Consider the following 16,397-nt stretch of genomic DNA (forward strand, 5'->3'; position numbering starts at 1 on the left):
TATAAATTAAAAACAATAATACTATAATAGCAATTAAAATTCATTGAATTATTATAAAAATTAAAACTTTAAAATGTCAAGTAAAAAAGACATTCATAGACAAGACTATAATTGTTAAAAGCCTGTTTGCATTAATAGATACATGTTGACTTATGATGCCATGTATGATATTCAAAGAAAAAGAGGCAATTCTCTCATAAGTAGCGATCACCTTTTTATTCAGCCAGATAAGATGAATTTGTCCATTCAGTGAGCCTCATAATTAGAAGAACAGTGAGTCTCATAACTAGGAAGAAGCAGGAGCGTCACATTAGCAGTGAGTTGAAGAACTGAAAATGAATGATGAACTCTGAAGCAGAGGGACTGGCAAACTGCTCTGTTTCTGACTCTGCATCCATGAATTAATTCTATCTCATTTCCACAATATTATGTGACACATTTTTTAATTACACACAAATATTTGCATTTAAACATGGATTAAAAATGTGTAATGACATTTTCTCTCAATCTACATATTCTCATTTATTTCTACCCAAAGTATATATTTTAAAATGCACTTCAGTTCTGTTTTTGAACTCAGAATTATGTCAGAATCAGTGGACACTTAATTTTTGGTCCACATATTAGTCCAACAGGTGGAGATCATATTGGTTAATACTGGAATTCACAACAATGCCTCAGACATCTCTGTTTGTATTGAAATGGAAACCAATTAACATGCACTTTCATCCCTGTGTACCCCCCCCAAAAAAAACACAGAAAAGATACCAAGCAATAATTCTGTGTTCTTCTGAATGGATCCCACAGAAATGGATGGAAGTAGCTGAAAACTGCTGTTACTTGGTAAGCCCTTGTCTTCTTGTTGCTGTGCAGGACTGAAAAATATTGCATTTTCCCCAAACAGGCTGTCTCAGTACGTCAACACACCCTTTTTGGTCAAGTTTGAGAACATTTGCAAACATTTATTACATCCTTACTATGTGGTGATTTCAGAGGACATACAGGTGAATGATATGTGTGAATCAATACTTGTGAATCAACTGATGGTCTGCAGGCAATATTTCAGTCTACAAATCTACAAAGGCTAGCATTGCCTCAAGATACAAGTAAACACAATTCAAGTTTCAGTCAATTTAATTCTGAATGTTTGCTCTTAACTTCCCTCAATTGGGAAATAAGATCAGGTAAGCATGTTTGCATATTCAGAGTGGGCTACATTTAAAATCCTTCTGAATATCTAATACTATATAATGGGACTTACACCTGCGGAAGGCCAATGCTGTGACAGGTAGGGTGAAATTTTCAGCAATTAAAAAGTTTTTTTTACTTATTTCTGGTGACATTTCCAACTCCCAAGTAATTTATTTCATTGTGTGGAAGCAGTGGGAGTCACAGTACAGGAAAAAGAGGTCTTTAATTAACAAAAAAAAATCACTGCTGCTAGACAATGCTACCAACAGGAGGAATATTTCAGTAATTAGAAACTTCTTCTTTCTGTTTGTGGGTCCTGTAGCTCCTATGTGATGATTACTTAGATACTGGAAAAGCCACAAAACAGAAATAGAAAGTTTTTAATTACTGAAAATTGCCCTCTGCCTATGACATCAGACTGTCATAGGTGTAAGGCATAGAACAGGGTTTCAACCATCAGAATGTTTTCTTGGAGGAGGAAAGTACTTTGCTGAACATAAATTTTATTGACTTAAACTGAAATTTTAGCTCGTCCTTATTGATACTGTGTGGCTGCATCAACAGGTCTATCTAAATAAAAGTGCTGGAGTAAGTTTCTATTACTATTGATGCTTGGTTGGTTTGCACATGCATAGCTATCACATGAAGAAAACAAGGTCCAGCATGTGTCCAGAGGAGCTAGAATACCTTTATTATCCATGTTCCCTCACTTTTCATACTTTGAAATGCCCTATTCAGCTGCATGACACTGAATGTTGAATAATGACAGGATAAGAGGAGAGACACTGTACAAGCATGCATGAACTATCTGAAGAAATGAAGGGCGCTGGGAGCCAAACCAAATGAGATACTACTTTTGTATTTGCATTTTGCATAAAGGATGGCCAGTAAGGGACTTCAATGGAAAGAAAGAAAGAAAGAAAGAAAGAAAGAAAGAAAGAAAGAAAGAAAGAAAGAAAGAAAGAAAGAAAGAACCTATCCAGGTTCAGTTATTCATCCTCCTCACCTGTTGTGCATCTAGAAATTAACAATCCCACTTCCAATAGTTGCAAGTAGCAGCTTTTAAATGTCCATGATAAGTAGGAAGATATATTTTGACACAATGTCTATTTTTCCCCTTCAGTTAGCAATCTAGATGCCAATGGTCATGGATGCAATTGTACCCTCTCTTGTGAGATGATACAGTAGAACCTCAGTATCCATGTGGGATCAGTTTCAATCCCTTCCCTTGCAGATGCCGGAAATTGTGGATAAGTGAACCCTAGATATAGGATTGTTTCTGGTTCCCTCTAGTGTCCAGTTCTGGCAATATGTCTTGGAAACACACATTTCTAGTTCTTTATTTAATATTTTCAGGCAGTGGATAGGTGAAATTGTGAGTACTGATCCTGCAGATAGAGTGGCCCTACTGTATAGAAGAGTCTCCCAGAAGCGTGTACACAGTCTAGAGGAACTTGGCCTTCCAAAATTAATGCCTCAAAGGAATGCAATTTCTTTCTGGAAGGTCTAGGGACCATTCTTGGACCTGCCATAGAACACCTCACATATTGCTGAAAGTCCACAGAAATGGACAGCAATTCCATGTGAAGGAAGAATTTTGCTTGCCTTAACTGTGCTGTAGTGTACCAATTTTGTGGCATTGCACCAATGCCACAAAAAAACTATATCATGTTTAAAAATAGAAAAAGAACTGTATAAAATGTCCCTCACCTATCCAGGTTTCTGTCAAATCTCGGTATTTTGGAAACCACAGAAAACTGTCTTGATGGTCACATGTGGTGCTGGGTCTACAAAATTCTGATTTAGATCATTTGAAAAGAATTCAGAACAAAACCTTTGACTGTACACCTTAACCTTATTGGCTTAATGGCACAACTGGTCCTTGTGTGCAACAAGAGAGCCATTATTATAAGCCTTGATGAGGAAACTGTGTTTTGTAACCCATAATAAATATCCTTTGTCTGTATTTGGCGATCCTTGTTCAGGAGAATCTCATTCTGAGCCCTTTCTCTACCTGTTGAGGACCCTTGATTCCATGTTGCATTTTTCCTTGGTATGTCTCCTTGGTATGTCTATCCAAATGCCTAAATCTCTATGAAAGAATTAAAAATAGTAATAAAATTGAAATATGCAAGGTATAAGATGAATGGAATTTGTCTTACCATAATATTAAGATTAAGCAATTACTACATCATCTTGGCCTATCTAGGGTTTAACTTAGAGTTGTCACAGCTGCATCTTTATCCCTATATAAAAGAGACTAGAATTACAGCTTTTCCCAAGGTCAGGATAGTCTGTCTTGGCAAGCGATAGACATGAAAGTGATTTATTGTTCAGCTCCATAGATCTATGCATTTTTTATTTTTCTATAATATAAACACGTAAGAGGTGCTTGGAGGAGGGATCCAAATGAATTATAAATGGAGATAAAGCCTAATTTGATTCCAAAAAGACAGGGTTGTCTCATATAACATTTCCACTAATGCGGATTACATTTTAAACTGAGCAGGCTGTTTTCTGTTTGACTGTATGCTGCACAGAATAAGTTCCAAAGTGAGGGAGAGAAATAAAAAGGCTTCAGGAGTGGGCATACGAATTAAATTAAAACAAGTGAATACACCAAAAGACTGTAAGACTGATCTGCTATCTAGCTGAGGGTCAAAGTAGATATGGATTAAATGTGACTTTGCTTTCACATGTAGGTATTTGTTTTTTGTTTGTTTTTAAAAGTAAATGACATCTGTAGTGTGGGGGAGGAGTGAGAGAAGAGGCTGGCAGTGATTTGGTTCACACAGCTGGACCCTTTCACCTCCTGCAGTGGTCCTGAGGAATATTTCCACTTTGACACTTAGATTTACTTGATATCAAATGAGAGCCATTGGATCAGATTGGAGTCTATGATACAGGGGTGGATGATATCTGACTGCTAAGCTATCTGGTGGTCCCTGGACAGAAGCTCATGGATCCAGGATCCTCACGACAATTTTTGTTTTGTTAAAAAATGAATTGATATTCTTGTAATTTTCTTCGAAAAGAAAGGACCTGTGGGCAGACAGAGTTTTTTGTTTGTGCAGCCAGAAGACCATATTCAATCTGTTCCTGTTTTTCAACAAAATACACACACACACACACACACACCTTTATCGTGAGTTTCTTTATTTAAAGTATTTTTACTCCATCTTTTTCAGAAAAAAGGACACAAGGTAGCTTACATAATTAAAAATACAATATTTAAAAGCTGAAAGCATTAAGTATACAGATATATAAAAAGAATTAAACTAAGGGAAAGCCTGCCTCAAGATAAAGGTATTTGTCTGCTTGGGCATGAACATAAACACACAACCAGCAGCAGCACTCATCCCTCTCCACCAAGTTTCTCTCCCAAGATACTTTTTTTTTTAACACTTTCCCCAGGGCAAGCAGGCTTCCCGTTTACTTATTTATTTTACAGTTTAAGAAGCATTTGTACTGGCAGGTGCAATAGAACTGCAATTAGTAGCTGGCTGGACAGCTCAGTGGTTTAAGTATATGGCTGTGGAGTCAAAGGTTAGGCGTTCTGTTCCTCCTGAGAATATATAACCAGACTATGTAAGCCTTGGGCAAGCTGCACAGTCCCAGGATGACCCAGAGTGGGATGGTAAATATCTTGATATTGTTCCCAAAGCCCAATGACTACGGGGACCACTGCAGTGTGTTTCTTCCAGATTTGAGATCTGATTGCCAGGTCCCTGTACTTTGTCAGATTTTCCACTTCTTTATTTCCAACTCAGGCATCCTCTGAAATTGCAACATCAATGATCCAGAACTTTCTTTGTTCTGTTACTGTTATGTCTGGTGTGTTATGCTCAAGGTGTCTATCAGTTTGGATCCAGACATCCCACAAGATCTTGACTTCCTCATTTTCTGATGCCTTCTCTACTTGATGTTCCCATGGGTTTTTGAAGGCTGGCAAGTTATATTTTTTGCATAATGACCAGTGCACTGATTTTGCCATTCTATCATGTCTAACTTTGTAATCTGTTTGTGCAATCTTCGGATATTCACAGATGAGGTGTGACACAGTTTCATCTTTTTCTTGGCACAGTTGACATTTAGCATTAATTCCTTGGATCTTAGCTTTCATCATGATGGTTTGGAGTGCTTGTTCTTATGCAGCAAAAATCATGCCTTAAATTTATTTCTTAAAAGTCCCCAGTTTTAGCCATGTCCATGATGATGATGATGATGATGATGCTTTTACTCTTCCACCTGTGTGGCCAATAATATCAAAGAGAACTGAATCTCCTGGTACAACTGCACAGCAATAGAAAATGTTAATTCACATTTCCTTCATTTTGTACTCACACTCTGACTTGCCTGGAAAAATTAGAAGCTAACTGAGGATTAGACAATTACTGTATTACTAATAATGATGAGGAGCTGATACCTGCCTCTGCATTCTGCATTAGAATGTTCAAATTTCAGAAGCATCATCAACTGATTAAAATAAGCCTGATACAACTCAGGACTTCATGTTCTCCACAATGATCATGGGTCTGACTCAAATGTCTCCACTCATGCTGCAGGGCACACTTTTGTCCTGCTTTTTTGTACTAGGGTAGATGTTGGTGATCTGCTGTGGAGGACTCTCTGTAGTTCTACTGTCATGGTCAGATTATCTTATATGTTGGTTTTTAGACCCACTGGAACTCGGAGCTTCTTGAAGAGTGGAGGGGGCATGATTAAGATGGCCCACCCTCAGAAAGCTGATGGCTCCAAATAGTTTTCTGATGGCTCTTGTGGAGTCTCCTGTTGCCTTGGCAGGCTGTTAAAGCCTTGATTGACCTCTAGAAAGGGGAAATTGCAAGGACTCTTGACACAATCACTCCTAGGCATCCCCTCCAATGAAACAGACTCAAATGACACAGCCCACCCCCACCAGCTTACTGTGGAGCTGGTGGTGATGAAATGAATGGGATAGAGAGTACGATGATGGCAGAAAACTCAAGAGTGAATCTGGCTGAACATGGGTTAGAGCCCATTGGAAGGCCTATTCCATGGCAGTAGCAGTGGTGAAGAAGTCATTCTTCTCTGTTACCATTGCTTCTGCAGAGCTCTTTCAAGTGGTCAAGACTATTACAGGCTGGCCCCCAGGAAGATACTGCAGGCCAGACTGCTGTTCACTGCAGGAAAACATGCACAACACTTTGCAGGTAAAACTGTTTAGATTCTTCTGACTTAGATGTTGTATAATACAGGCCCTGTGGATGTAAATATCACCCCTGGTTGTCCCGTGCTAATGGATATCTTTTAGGTTTTGGAGTCTAACGATGTGGACAGGACCCTTGGAGATGTGAAGGCTACCACTTGTCTTCTGGACCCTTGCCCTTCCAGGCTTATAAAAGCTGCCAGAGAGGGTCTGGCCAAGTGTGTGCAAGGGATGGTTAATGCTTACTTACGGCAGGGTAGGATCCCAGCATGCCTAAAAGAGGCAGTAGTAAAACCATTATTGGAAAAAAAAACCCCTCCTTGGACACTGGATAATTACTGTTCAGTTTCTAATATCCCATTTTCGGGCAAGGCGCTGGAGTGGGCTGTAGCCTCTCAGCTCCAGGGGTTCCTGGATGAGATGGATTGTCTAGATCGATTTCAGTCTGGCTGTAGGCCTGTTTATGGGACACAGATTGCTTTGGTCACCTTGGTGAATGACCTACATTATGAACTGGATAGGTGGAGCATGTCCCTGTTGGTTCTGCTGGACTTCTCAGCAGCTTTTGATACAATCAACTATGGTATCCTTCTGGGGCATCTCTTTGGGATGGGACTTGTAGGAACTGTTTTACAGTGGTTTTAGTCCTTCCTGGAGGGAAGAACCCAGGGGGTGGTGCTGGGTGTCACGCACCCATTCCCTTGTTTGTTTCTCCACACAACCCAGGTTCACTTTCGGGTGTGACATTTATTTTTCAATCCTTTTCAGCTGCCACCAGAGGAGATATTCCTCACTATATCAAATAGGACTCTTCAAACAGGATTATTCAATTAAACAATGTTTATTAAAGTGTTCACAAGTAAATCATATAAAGTAAATCATGGATGGTCTTATTTTATTCATGCAATCAACTGTGCTTTTATAACATTTATATTTGCTTAGACAGAATCCTGTTACTTCAAGTATTTATTCATTTCACATCTTATTCTCTAGCTCTCTATTCTTCTCTAATACCAGACTGGTCCTAACTGCCAAAACTGCATCTCTCTAACTGAAGTCCCTAACTCATCCCTACTTCTTCCCTAACTGCTACCTAACTTCAAACTGTCATCCATTCTCTTAAATATCCCTAGTCCCACCTTTTCTGTACAGCCATTGGCTCCTAAATCAGTGTTCCATTGTGATGGACAGGAGTGATTACTGACCTGTCCGTCACATACCTCCCCCCTTGGAAAAGTTTGTATCATGGGGGTAAACTCTACAGTGATTTACTCTCATGTACAATGTATAAGAGAATTATTTTTTTTTCAATATACAAACCTTCTTTAAACATAGAACATTTATGCCTTTTATACTTTTACATTTTCTCTATTACCTCTTTTAAACTTATTAATCTTTTTTCCATTTTACTTTTCATTACATGTACAGTATCACCATTTTTATTACTTATATCATTACACATTTAACATTTCTTATACTATATAACTTACATTTTGAATTTTTTTTCCATTTCTTTTACATTTTCCATACAATTATAACATTTTAATTTTGACCAGTTTGCATTCTATTACATTTACATTTTCATATATTTATTACTTGTCATCAATTTTAACACTACGTTGCATGTTACATTACTACATTGCAAAACATAACCAGAACCTTTGATTACAGTTTCACTTCTAATATTTATTATTATAAGTTTTTTTTCTCTTCGGTCTTCTTGTGCAGCTTCTCATTGCTTTTTGTTATTCATTGGGTCTTCGAGACCATGCATATGCAATCTTATTTTGAGTCTCTCTTTTTCTTTGGGTCTCATCAACAAAGTTTTTTAGTTTTAGTGTCCCTTTTGCAATTTTGTTGGTTTTAGGTTTCACGGTTCGCAATGTCCCATAAAGTTTTTTTCTTTGCAATGTCCAGTCAATCAACAATCTTTCCTTCCAGTTGCCAATTAAATGTCTCTCACCTGCTTGGTCTTTCTTGTTATCTGCCTTGCTGCGCATGGCTCCTGGTTCGAATCCTGCCATAGCGATGATGTTGAAGACACTCTGGACCTCTCACGACATGAAGATGTCTCTTGACACGACCTCTCTGGATATGATGATGTCTCTGGACACGACCTCTCTGGATACGATGACCTCTCTGGATACTACATCGACCTCTCTTTACTGTAGTCTGCAGCTTTTCCAGGGCCTTTTTACATCTGCTCAACCCCTGGATCTTCTTGTCTTTTCTTATAACTTTTATAATTTTTAAAGGAGAGGCTACACATTTGGCATTTCTTTCCCCACTCTGGGTATAGCTGCTATCCTTATCATAGCTTTCTCTCTAGCTTCTTTTCTTTTTTCTATGACTAGAGTAAATTTACTTAGTACTCCTTGCATTTCCATTTTGTCTACTTGATTAATTTTAGATGCACCTTTAACTTTATCTAGTTCTATTTCTTTATTCTTAAATTTCTTAGATAGGGTTTCTTGTTGTTCAGTTTTAGCTATGGGTGCAGACACAGAATTATCAGCCTTTTCAGTTAGCTGTATCTTTTCCTTAGATACTACTTCTGCTGACTTCAATTTACTTCCCTCTAAAGTTTTCAGTTTTCAGTTTCACCGTCTCAGGGTAGCATGATGTTTCCTGATCCTCATGTAAGTTTTCCTCTTTTTCAGGAGTCATCACTAAGGAGTTTTCTTTAGTTACAAGATCTTTGTCTGCATAGATTTTCTCAGGACTTTCAGAGTATAATAGAGTGACACTGGGGAACTATTATTTCATACCCTGGTCACTGACTGTGGTGTCCCTGTTTTATCCGCTATGCTATTCAACATCTATGTGAAACTACTGGGAGAGGTTGTCCAGAGTTTTGAGGTTCAGTGTCACTAGTATGCCAATGACACCCAACTCTCTCTCTCTCCTTTCCATCTAAATCCGAAGAAGCTGTTTTGGTTCTAGATCAGAGTCTGGTGATAGTAATGGACTGGATGAGAGCATAAAACTGAAATTTAATCCTGACAACACAAGAGGTGCTCTTGTTCAGTCAAAAATCAGATCAAGGAATAGGGATGCTGCCTGTACTGGATGGGGTTACTCTCCCTCTGAAAACACAGGTCTGCAGCTTGGGGGTGCTCCTGGATTCATCTCCGAGCCTGGATGCCTAGGTTTTGGCAGTGGTCAGGACTGTACAGTTAAAACTAGTGTGGCAGCTGCACCAGTTCCTTGACAGGTCTGATCTGACCATGGTGATACATGCCCTAGTTACTTCTCGGCTGGATTACTGTAACATGTTCTGTGTTGGCCTGCCTTTGGAAAGTGTTCAGAAACGTGAGATGCAGGGCTTGTCGTGGTGCAGCCAGCAGTTCCAGGGGAAAGCTCCCGAAAAAAGCTGGAACCACCCAGTTTGGGGTCCCATTAGAAATAAGGGGATTGAAGGAGAGACCAGGAGAGGTTTCTCTGAAGCATTTGGTGAGCAACAGATGGGAGAGAGCAGGCAGCAACCTAGTATTTTTTCCATCTGTAAAATTCACTCGAGCACAGATCGGATGCGGGAGCCATCTTGGCACTGAGCTGTGAGTACCCCTCCCAGAGGAGAATTATGGCATGGAAAATATATAGAAACAAAGTAAGTTGAAGCTTTTGATTTATGAACAGCCCCATTAAGCTGAAAAAGAAAGCAGAGTGACAATATTTGGCCAAAAGAAGGAAAGGAGCGGTGAGCTTTTCCTTACCTGCCTGCTTCTTCAAAAATGAAACTGACTCTTAAACAGCAGGCTGGCTCAAGGCTGAAAGAGAGACAGTGACGGAAAAGATTTTTGGTCCTGAAAAAATCCCAGAGGGAAATACCGATGGACAGGATTTATGAGACTGAAACTCTGTGAATGCAGTTCAGCTTAGATCTCTCTACCTAGACTGTGTGGGACTCTGAAAATAGTTTATCTAGTTTTTGGAGAAGGAGGAATGAGTTTCTTTTTTTAGAAGCATGAGAACAGACTGAGAAACAAATAAAACATTGAGACGTGACCGACTGGACTGAGGAGCTAGGAAAACCAGGACTGGAGTTTTTCTTTATGGATTCTTTGGACCAATGGAAAGAGTATAAGTCAGATTATAAAGAGATCTATTGGAGAGACTGAAACCTTGTGATTGCAGTGTAGTTTGGACTTTTTTTTTTGGCTTGACTGTGTGGGACTCCAACAATAGAAATTTGTTGGCTTTTTGCAGAAAAAAAGGATATTTTTGCCACGGTTGTATTTTAAATTGCTGGGCTAAAAGTTGATTTATATATGATAACATCTGTGTATGGATGGGAGGAAGAACCTAGGGGAAGTTAATGATTGTGGGTTTGGTTTGTGAAGGGTATAGTATTATTTATATAAACCCTACTCACTGGAATGATCGAAATGGCTCAAAATTTGGGAATAATGGCACAAAAAACAGACAATGGATGGCAGATTAACATGCAGAAGATAATAACAGCAGGATTTCAGCAAATAAATGAACATTTTAATCAGATAAAAAATCAGATGAAAGAGAGGTCATCAGATGCTAAACATCAGTTAAGTGAAACTGTATTAACTCCAGAACAGCACTTATTAAGTAAGATACCAGGTAACATAGATGGGGTAAAGAGTTATCCAGTGATTTATTCAGTTACTACAGTCAGCAAATGTGATACTGAAAATTGGATTGTTGTTTTGGATTCATTCTCCTCTTTCAAAAATTGGAAGAAAGCAGAATCACTGAAACAAGAGGAGCCTATTGAGAAAGTATGGGATGAGACAGAAATGGATATTTTTTTCAGATGTGATGAATAACTGTCCAATTCAAAAGGAAATTGAACGATGGGATTTATTATACAATGGCTATGGTTCTCAGATAGTGTTGGAGTACCATAGATTTAAACTAAAATAAAGCTGTAAGTGGATAGCTGGAGGGCAACCAAATTACAAAAAAGCTGAAAGTCGATTTGTTATTGTAATGACTAGATTGGATGATTGTATATTTTGTGTTCTTCTATCCCCCTAACCCTTTCCTTTTCCTTCCACTCCCTTTTACCTTTTGTATCCCCTACCCTATTCTTAGATAAATTTTAAAAAACTGTTTAAAAAAATAGAGAAAGTGTTCAGAAACGTGAGTGTGCCCAAAATGCCACAGTGAGATTGTTAACTGCTGCTGGTCACAGGGGACACAGAACTCCCCTGATACAGCAGTTCCACTGGCTGCCAATCTGTTTCCGGGCTCAATTCAAAGTGCTGGTTTCAACCTGTAAAGCCCTAAATGGCTTGGATCCAAGCTATTTAAAGGACCACATCTCCCTCTATGAGTCTGAGAGTTAAGATCATCAAGAGAGGCCTTTCCCTTGGTCCCACCATGTTCATAGTTGCGTTGCGTGGGGTCATGAAAGATGGCCTTCTCTGTCACTGTTCCCCAACTCTAGAACCCCCTCCCATGGGAAGCTAGGTTGGCCTCATCATTGCTGTCCTTCCGTAAGTGGGCAAAGACTTTTGTTTTTAGGCAGGCTTTTCCTTAGTGACTGGCAGCCTGCAAAGCTTTGTTTTTAAATGGTTTATTGTGCTCTGTTGTTTTTAAATGTGTTTTTAGCATTGATTTTATTGACCATTTTAAATATAATATTTGTTTAATTTTTTAAAAAATATTTCTGTACTCACTGTGTTTAGCTTTTAAATATTGTCTTTTAATTGTTACAAACCATCTTGGGTCCTTTCAAAAAGAAAGGTGGGGTATAAATATTTTAAATAAACAGTGGCAGTTTTCTAATGCATTACAGTCTCTTCCGTTGAATGCAATTATTATTTCTAAAAAACAAACGTGTGCATTCCCTCACATATATGCCTTCACACACACACAAACATCAGAGGAAATGGGTTATGAAATTGACATAATACGTACATTTAACATAAGTTGGATTGTTTTCTGTACACGCAAATGTATATAAAATATTTTGGAATCTGATTACATTAGCATCATGTACTCATCTGGAGTGTTTCACCTACATTTAATTTATCAACTGTTTCTTTATATGATATTAATTTTGTACTCCTATAAGCAATAAAACTAAGTGGCAACATGAAAAGTCTCCATAAGTATTGCAGTAATTTCTCTCCTCCATCCCTTCTCTCAGCAGATCTGATTACATTATATAAACATTGCACTGATTCCCCCCTCTTCTCCCCCCTTCTAAGAGTATTTGATTATATTATAGTATTGAAAGCTAAATGTATTACTTAGCACTACATCATTTAAACACTGTGGCATCAGCATTTTGTTGGACGATAACTTGTTATAGAGCCAAGCCAAAGATCATATCTGAAAGAGGGAGGTGATTAAATATGTTAATATGGGACTAACAAAATAATCAAACTCCACCCTCCATAACATCCTGAACATACCAAATCATGATGGATTACAGAAACTAAGCAGAATTAGGTCTAGTTATTAGTCAGATCGGAAAACAGCAGGTAACACCAGGAATGTACTGGCAGGGCTAGAAAAGCATACTGGTTGAAATCCTACAGAGGCTCAGTCAATGATAGCACTGTCCAAGATGGAACTGTGAACTGAGGCTACAACTACACCGTCCCTTTTGGAGCAGAATGGTATGGTCTAAATAGGGTCACCTGAGTTTGGAGGGAGAAGCTATTGGTCATATGGTGCAATCCTCACATGCAAATGGCATAAAGACCTCAAGCAACCTTATTTAGTCAAGCTCCCTGGTAAAAGCAAAGTGTGCTGCTTATATACCGCCCCATAGTGCTACAAGCACTCTCTGGGCGGTTTACTATTTAATTATGCAGGCTACACATTGCCTTCCCAGCAAGCTGGGTACTCATTTTACCAACCTCGGAAGGATAGAAGGCTGAGTCTACCTTGAGCCAGCTACCTGGGATCGAACCCCAGGTCGTGAGCACAGTTTTGGCTGCAGTACAGCAGTTTAACCACTGCGCCACGAGGCTCAGTAGTCAATTTCCGGTATTGTGAAGGAGCTTAATAAATGAGCCACTTCCGGATATTAGCAAATTGAACACTTGTCCTGCTCCTCTGGGGAGAGGAAGGGAAAGTGAAATAACTACTACTACTACTGCTGCTGCTGCTGCTGCTGCTGCTGCTGCTGCTGCTGCTACTACTACTACTACTACTACTACTACTACTACTACTACTATTAGCCTTCTGCTAGGCCATCACTGATGCATTAAATCACTGAGATTAAATTATATATATAGCACAAATCAAGAAACTACTGGCACCTGCAGTTTTAATCAGCACTTCAACCAAATGGAAATAAATATTTTAAAAATTATTTAATCTAGTGCATTAAATATGGTTTAGCAGAGGCAACATGATGGTGATGATGATTATGAATTAGAAGAATTGTATTGAAAACCACAGAAACTAATGAATATGCATCGTGCACTACATCCAAATAGTAATATGTACAGATTATATTTACCATGAAAAATTGGAGGCTGTGGATTACTCTCAATTCAGCAGAGGGTAGAGGAGGAAAAAAGAAGCTTAAATGATTATATAAGTACAAGTAGATAAACATTACTTAAGGCAGTGAAAATGGAGAATATTTTGCAAACAAAAGAAACAAAGGCTCAATATAAGAAAAAACAATTTGAAAATAAATTAAACAGTTGGAAAAATAAACCACTACAGGGACAACACCTGAGAAATATTGATGGAAACTATGGAAACTATTGATGGAAACTAACAATTCAACATGAGCATGGCTAAAACTGGGGGCCCTTAAGAAAGAAACTGAAGACTTGATTTTTGATGCATAAGAACAAGCACTCCAAACCAATATGATGAAAGCTAAGATCCGAGGAATTAGTGCTAACAGCAAATGTCAACTGTGCCAAGAAAAAGATGAAACTGTGTCACACCTCATCTGTGAAAGTCCAAAGACTGCACAAACAGATTACAGAGTTAGACATGATAAGAGTGGCAAAATTAAGGCACTGGTCATTATGCAAAAAATATAAGTTGCCAACCTTCGAAAACCCATGGGAACAACTTATATTGTTCATGGCTTATCATTTAAAAAATGGAAGAAGAAACTCATGTTGATAACAGGTGGCTGTGTAGCTGTACCCAGTTATTCACATTAAAAACATAATGTCCCTTTCTTCTAGCAATCATAATATGTTGCTCTTCACCACTGTATTCTTTTTTTAAAAAAATAAAAACACAACACTCCTGTGAGGTAGGTCATGATGAATGTGAAGTGATCCAGCATATATCAGTGGCCACCCTAGTTGGACGATTCTTGGAGTTGTGACAAAAAATTACCTTTCTGAGATTTAATATCTGAAGCTACATTATATTGAGCTAGAACCCTGCTGCATCAGGCTGAATACTGTCTTCACTAATTACCAAGGGGTTTCTAAGGTCCCAAAAGAACATCTCTCACTATCCTGCTGCTTGAGTTTGTTTTAACTGGAAAGGTAGACGGCTGCAGCTAGATACTTATTAAAGTGAGACCTTAGCTTTGAAAAGTGGGTCCCTTCTTTTCATTCATCATCCTTCTCCCTATGCTGCTTTATAAAACCCATAAGAATAAATTGTGAAGCTAATCAGGGTCAGATCCTATTAGTACCGTATTTTTCCATGTATAAAAATACACTTTTTTCTAAAATAATTAGAGGAAAAATTGAGGGTTGTTTTATACATGGAAGTAAGGAGGGGGAGGGATTAAAGCTCTTTGGTCCCTGCTTTCCCCCTCCACTTTTTGCAAAGAATGTGGAGGGGGAAAGCAGGTTTTTGCAAAGAAAGTAGTCAGGGAAAGCACTTTCCTTGCAAGAAAGTGGAGGGGGGAAATTATTCCCTTCTTTTCCCCTCCACTTTCTTGAGAGGAAAGTGCTTTTCCCCTCCATTTTCTTTCTTTATTTAAAAAAAGCTGCTTTCCCCCTCCACTTTCTTTGCAAAAAGCTGCTTTCCCCCTCCACTTTTGGTTAGTTCTATGCTCCTATATTAATATATATATATTTATCTCACAAAGATTTTCTCATTTCAATCCCCCTAAATTCTCTTCCTGATTCCTGATTCTATTAATCTCCTGCCACTGTGTGAGATGATCAGAGAGCATATATCTTTCCTGCCCACCCCCATCATCAACATCTTTCAGCAGAATTGTTTCAGGGTGAACTTTGGGAACCCAGCCTTGACTGCTGCCCTACTTTCAAGAAAAATAAACCAGGTGATACAGCTCAGTGAACTGTGCTTCACTGGAAGACACTGGCTAGACCCATCAAATTAGATCATTACAGCCCTCCTCCCCAATGCTGCTGGAGTTCCTGAGTGGACACTGCTCGTTAGAGGACACTGTATATTCATTTATCACCAGGCTCACTGGAAAGGATCACATCCAGCCTGTGAGAGGAAACCATGTATCCACACTTTCTCTGTGAATGAAAAACCACTTGGTAGAAAACGGCTTTATTGCTGCTTTGCACTCAAGAGTTTATTTATAACAATAGCACTGCTCATTCTTTTGAAGACTAAATTAGCCCCTGCAGATGTTGATATTAAACAACAGCTATTCAGGATAATAAATCAAACATTGAGTAACAACTCTTGATTGCTAGGTAGGTGCAATGTATTTTTGTAGCTGTAAATTATATTAATTGATCTGTAGGCCAGAAGCTTAATTCAGGCAGATTTCTCCCCCCCCCCCCCTTGATTCAATGAAGACATTTTGGAGCAACTACAATCAGATGGGCTTGTGTATTCACCAGGGTGAGTGCAAACAGTGGAGAAGAGAGGGTGATAATTCCCACCAATTTAGGCTGTCACAACCCAGTGAGGTACCTCAGCGAGGCATTTTCAAGCCCTGTGAGATTTCTCCTGTACAAACAGAAGTGAGACAAGGCTTATATTCTAGACCCCTCGCAAGGACTCCATAATTCCCCATAGGGATTGGCTGGCTCAAAGAAGCTTTTAAATGGGACATTATACCTTGTTGCTTTGAATCTAGGTGTTAATTTGGTTTACCATTTTGAGTGTG

General features: G+C 38.8%; 1 long non-coding RNA gene across 1 annotated transcript in view; it reads right to left on the minus strand.

The window, feature by feature from the left end:
* Window positions 1-16,397, minus strand: part of LOC144588656 (uncharacterized) — a 107,510-nt gene that overhangs the window by 31,734 nt on the left and 59,379 nt on the right. The gene's annotated exons all lie outside the window — the stretch shown is intronic.

Source organism: Pogona vitticeps, chromosome 4, assembly GCF_051106095.1.
Source record: "Pogona vitticeps strain Pit_001003342236 chromosome 4, PviZW2.1, whole genome shotgun sequence".
NCBI classification, from domain to species: domain Eukaryota; kingdom Metazoa; phylum Chordata; class Lepidosauria; order Squamata; family Agamidae; genus Pogona; species Pogona vitticeps.